The 5,641-nt window shown below is 41.4% G+C and overlaps 1 pseudogene; it reads right to left on the minus strand.

Annotated features, from left to right (window-relative positions):
- Nucleotides 1-804: 804 nt before the first annotated feature.
- On the minus strand, nt 805-5,216 carry LOC142427688 (pyruvate dehydrogenase E1 component subunit alpha, somatic form, mitochondrial pseudogene; annotated as a pseudogene).
- Between the last annotated feature and the right edge of the window lie 425 nt (nt 5,217-5,641).

The following is a 5,641-nucleotide window of genomic DNA, read 5'->3' on the forward strand; positions in this document are numbered from 1 at the left end:
GTGGGAAAATGGAATCAAGAGAACTTTCTAACGCCCTTCCTCCTGCTTGAAAACAGGGCTGGTATCTGATGGACTTGGGAGACAGAGAAAAGGAATAAGCTGCCAAGTGACTAGACACAAATCCTTCGTTCTTTTTGATGGAGCAAAACGTGTCGCTTCTGCCTGTGCAGAGCACCGGTCGATTTTTGTTCACACGAAGGGTTTCTAAGGAGAAGTGCTCTGTCCGGCTGTTCCCAGCAGGCTACTCTGCCGGATCTGGACTGCAGTCTGCCACTCCAGAGCCCAGGCTTGGGCTGCTTCCCAGACCAAGCTGTAGGCGGACAGTGGCCAGGTCAGTCCTCGTTATATATAACTGAAAGCAACAGAGCTAGTGAATCTGTTTTAAATTACACTTTAACACTTATTAATATTGGCCTATAATTTGAAGGGAAAAAAGTATAAAATGCAGAAATGCTTACCAGCCCAATGCGAACTGTTCCTCCCCCCGCCCCACCCCTGCCCTCCCATAACTCGGGTGTTTAATGCAGTATAGCCCTGTACCAATTCATTTCCCTTCTTAACTAAGCCTTTTATAGTCATCTCAGGGGCTCCACAGGGTTTCCAGTGATATAAATCTGTAGGAAAGTGAGTGGTAGGCTTCAATGGCTGATAGTTCGTTTGTACCACCAGCATTCCTATTTCAGACCTTTAAACCTAAAGTTTTTGCAATATTCTTACCAATTACTTCTTAAACACCTTTACGTGCCAGATGTAAATAATATTCCTTTAATGTATATAATAGTATATATAGTCTTAATGAAAGTTTTATTCTTCCTCAAAGCACAAATATTTACCATGCTGCCTTTTTCTGATGGATTTGAACTTGACTCACCGATTGGCACCACAGGCTTCAAAAGGTGGGTGACTGCATAGATGGGGTACCCTATTTCTGTGAGTGGCAGTTCTGGGTCTGCTGAAGCAAACTGGGCTGCATCCTCAATTTCCTTTCTAACTTACACATTGATTTCCTCCAATTCTTCCACGCTGGGGAGGTTGTTGTTCTCCATCCTGTCCTTGAGAAGCACAATCGGGTCTCTCTCGCTTCTTCCTGAATTTCTTCCTGAGGGAGGTAACTGACTCTGGGATCTCTCATGCAGTGGCCATGGTAATGGTAGGTCTGCAGCTCCATCAATATGGGCCCCTTCCCAGCTCTGCAGTGGGCAGCTGCAAACTTTGTAGTCTCCTGGACACATAGGACATCCATCCTGTCTACCCTGAGCCCCGGAATGAAGTCACCTCGCTTGTCAGTGCTGGCAGCTGCTCTCTCAACAGATGCTCCCATTCTACAGCATTATTTTCACAGATGAAAATACAAGGGAATTTCCACAGAGCCACCATTTCTAAGCTTCAAATATCTGGCCCTGTGTGTTAGTGCGGGTTGACTAGAGAAATAGATTCATAGACATGCATATGTGTGTAAGAGAAAATTTTATATCAAAGAGTAATTATATATTAAGAAAACACCCCAGCCCAGTCCAGATCAAGTCCGTAAGTCCGGTATAAGCCCTTATGTCCAATACCAGTCTATAATTTCCTCTTCAGACTCATGCAACACACGCAATGATGCTGAATGCCGGAAGAGCACAGGCCAGTGAATGGAAAGTCTTGTGGATGTAGTGGCGGTGGAAGTATGTCCCATGTGGTTTTTCCAGCTTCAGGGCTATGGTTTCATCAGGGGTCTTCCTGTGATTGGTCAACAGGAAGACAAGCAGAGTGTGTGGCCTGGTCTCTAGTGAGCTATCTATCTCCATTATGCCTCCAAATAAGGTCATCAAGCTGGGACCTGACTGACAGGCTAAACTTTACTCCTTGACTCTTAGAAACCTCATGTTGACAACAGATTGTGTAACTACCACACCCTGGTTAGAGAGTCAGGCAGAGTTCATCTGTTGTATTTGCATCTTGTTCATGTAGCGTGAGCAGTGTTGACAGCAGAATGGGCCCAAGGTATGATGCCCCGGTATCCCCAAGTTTTCCTTCAACCGCCCTGAGCACACGCACCCTAAAGTTTCCAGTTGATATACGCACGTGTTTATTCCAAATAAAACCTATTTAAATATGACTAAGATCAATGGCTGCAGACAACCTCTCCAGTAATACACTTGCCTTATTCTCGTTAGGGTGTCTTGAAAAACGAGGTCCAATCAAAACAGTGGCTTCCCAGGGGATCTGATGGGCCATTAAACCCAGCCAGCCCAGAAGACAATGCAATTTATTCTGTGACTGAAAAGGGCTGATCTCGCTAATTTCCCCCAAGGATGCACAACAATCCTGGGGCCTTATTATGAAGAATGGAAACTTCATTGGTGAGAAAAGGGACCAGAAAGCTGCCACGGGGAATTTTTTCCCCCATCATGAAAATGCACCCACTCCTTCTATGAAGGCAGTCAGGGTTTTCCCATGAAAATTTCCTGGGTAACCCTTACTCCACCCACCCTCCAGACCTGATCTTGTCTGTGCAGGCTTTTTGTGCATGTGTGCCCCCAATTCAATGAATATTTAAAAGAAACATGATTTGAATCCTTCTAGAAGACACAAACTGTAGTTTTGACATGGTGTAAATCCAAGAGCAGAAAATTCCCCGGGAAAGGGTTAAAAATATATTTTTTTAAAACCACTGCCTTCAGAAGTATCTAGACGTAGATGCAGAATATATGGAGAAATAATCACTCCACATTTTGATATTTTCAGTTCATTGGTTTTACAGAGTCCTGTGGCATAGGGGGACTGCTAACCACACGGTTAGCTGTTGAAGGCACCAGGTTCTCCAAACCACCACCAGCTCCATGGGAGAAAGATGAGACTTTCTACTCCCTAAAGTTTGCGTCCTTAGGAATCCCGAAGGGCAGTTCAACTCTGCCCTACACGGTTTGCTGTGAGGCAGAATTGACTATGATGGTGGGTGGAGTGCATGAAGTTATAGTAATATTGTTTCACTTACCCTCATACATAAGGTTTTTTTTTAAAATAATGAAGTTGTGGTGTGCTCATAAAGATACTGAAAAAGGAAATACAACGTGTCAACTCTGGAGGATACTTGAGAAACAAGTAATCATGTTGAAAATAAATTAAATCAAACATTTAACCTGCCTTTCTTCTGTTACCCCTTAATTAAGATCCCCTTCTTAATTTATAAGACATTTCTTTATATAGAGTTCTTTCAGAAATAAATTTAGATGTGATTAAAGACTTAAAATATAATTTTTTGAAGTTTTCCAAAGTAGAGTATTTAATTAGGAAAACCAGACAGTGTGTGTCTACTGGTAGAAGCATGATGTATTACCAGTGAAGTATCCTTGCCACACACACACAAAATCAAGGTCATCTCCCGGTTTATAGGCACTACAAGGGGAGAGAAATGAATGAACATCTGAAATGAGACCACAGGGATGCAAACCCCAACACCTAACTCATGAGATATTATATAGGATAAAGCATCCAGTTTCTTCAACAAATTAATAGCCAGGAAAAAAATAGCAGAGAGTGGAAACACAGTGATTAAAAGAGATTGAACTCATGACTTCATGGAAGATCCCAGCTAACTGACCTACAATTGTGTTTTTGCTTCTGTTCTACTTCCTCTTTTGCTGGAGAGATCCTGGTGTCTTAAAGACCTCTAAGTGGCTATCTAAGACACCATCGGTAATTATTCACCTGGGGAGACATAAGGAGAAGTAGAGTCAGGAGGAGGATGTGAGCCGTGTCACTAAGAGTCTTCACGAATAACTGCCTCCTTTGCCATGAGATGATAACTAGATGATACTTAGTCATCACCACTAAACATTTTGATCAAAGTTTATATAGAGGAGTAATGATAAAAGGGGGGGGGAATGCAGAACAGAATTTAAAGTTCTAATAGAATCCAGGATTTACTGTAGCCACGGAGGATAGATGAACCCCTGAAACTATTGCCCTGAGATAAATCATTGACCTTTAAACAGAAAACATCCCCTGATGTTTCTTAAAACTGAAAAATAGATTAGTTTCACTAGTAAAGAATGTGTACCTTGAGTGTTAGACTCTTTTAAGCTCTACATGGAAGGGATCAAAGTGGCAACAGCAATTTGAAGGATTAGATAGAAAATGTGGGGAGTAGTGAGCTTATTTTAATAAGGAGGAATAACTCAGAAAAAGAGGGCGAGAATGAATATATGTTTCAAAGAATGTAATTAAGGTCACTTAATTGCGCAAATTGTTGACTTGGTGTATGTATGGTGTATATACACTTTCAGCAACAACAAAAAACTTTAAAATCAGGTAAAAAAAAGATTGAAGTAACAGTAATAGACAGTTGCAATAAATTAATCTTATTGTAATCCTAATTTAAACAAACAAACTTAACAGAAAGACAGAAACCATGCCTTTCTAAGAAAACTTGGGAATTTTCGATGCTAACTTTATATTTAATGATATTAAACGATCATAGTTCATTTGTTTGGTGTGATAATGAAAATGTGTTTAGATTTTTAAAAGAGTCCTTGTCCTTTAAAGACAAATACCAAAATATTTATGTATAACAATAATTTGGTGTTTAGAATTTGCTTTAATAGCGTCATGGTGGAAGGGTAGCTGGCGTATAGATGAAAGGAGATTTGCTATAAGTCAATAATCATGGAAGCTAATGAATGGGTAGATCCAAATTTCTTCTCCTCCCATTCCCATTTAAAAAAAAGGCTTCTTTGTCCTTAATATGTATAATGCCTGATAATATTCTTTCCTATGGATTATACACATATGCGAAGGAGTCTTGGTGGCAAAATGTTTAAGTGCTCAGCGGCTAACCGAAGGGCTAAGGGCAGTTTAAATGCACCGGTCATTCTAGCAAGACCTGACAATCTGCCCCCATAGGTATTACAGCCGAGGAAAGTCCCTGGAGCACTCTACCCTGTCCTATGGAGTTGCTCCGAGGAAGAACAGATTAGATGACTATGGCAGTGAAACACTTTCATGTCAATTTGATATCGAAACGTGTGGGAGTGGAGTCTAGCCTGTCAATCAGGTGCATCCAGCCTGATGACATCTCCTTGTGGGCGTGGCCTTTTCATAAGACCCTGGGAAACTCCCTCGCTCTCTACCTTCACCTTCAGGCTTGTGAGCCACTCTGGGACCTGCCAGAGCCCCGGAGATGTGTCCACACCATTGGATCCACAGACTTTGCACCCACCAACTGATGACATTTCCGCTTCGTTGCAGGTGGGTCCATGAGTCTGAAGAGGGACTTTGGGACTAGCGTCAGACTTACGGACTTGAGTAGGACTGGGCTCAGATGTTTTCCTGATATACAATTACTTCTTGATATGAAGCGATTTCTTACACATATATGAATATCGCTGGATTTGTTTCTCTAGTCATCCCGGCCTAACACGATGGCACACAACAACATGTATAGCAAGTGCCTCAAAAAAATTGTGAAAACAATCACAAATAATTGAAAAACAACCTAAATTTCCATCAATAGACGAACAGCATATACACACAATGGATATTACGCATCCCTAAAAAGCAGTGATGAATGCATGAAGCATATCATCTCATTGAAAGAGTTGGAGGACATTATATTAAATGACGCTAGCCAAGCACAAAAGAACAAGTACAGCATGAA

The sequence above is a fragment of the Tenrec ecaudatus genome, chromosome 15, assembly GCF_050624435.1.
Source record: "Tenrec ecaudatus isolate mTenEca1 chromosome 15, mTenEca1.hap1, whole genome shotgun sequence".
Taxonomy (NCBI): domain Eukaryota; kingdom Metazoa; phylum Chordata; class Mammalia; order Afrosoricida; family Tenrecidae; genus Tenrec; species Tenrec ecaudatus.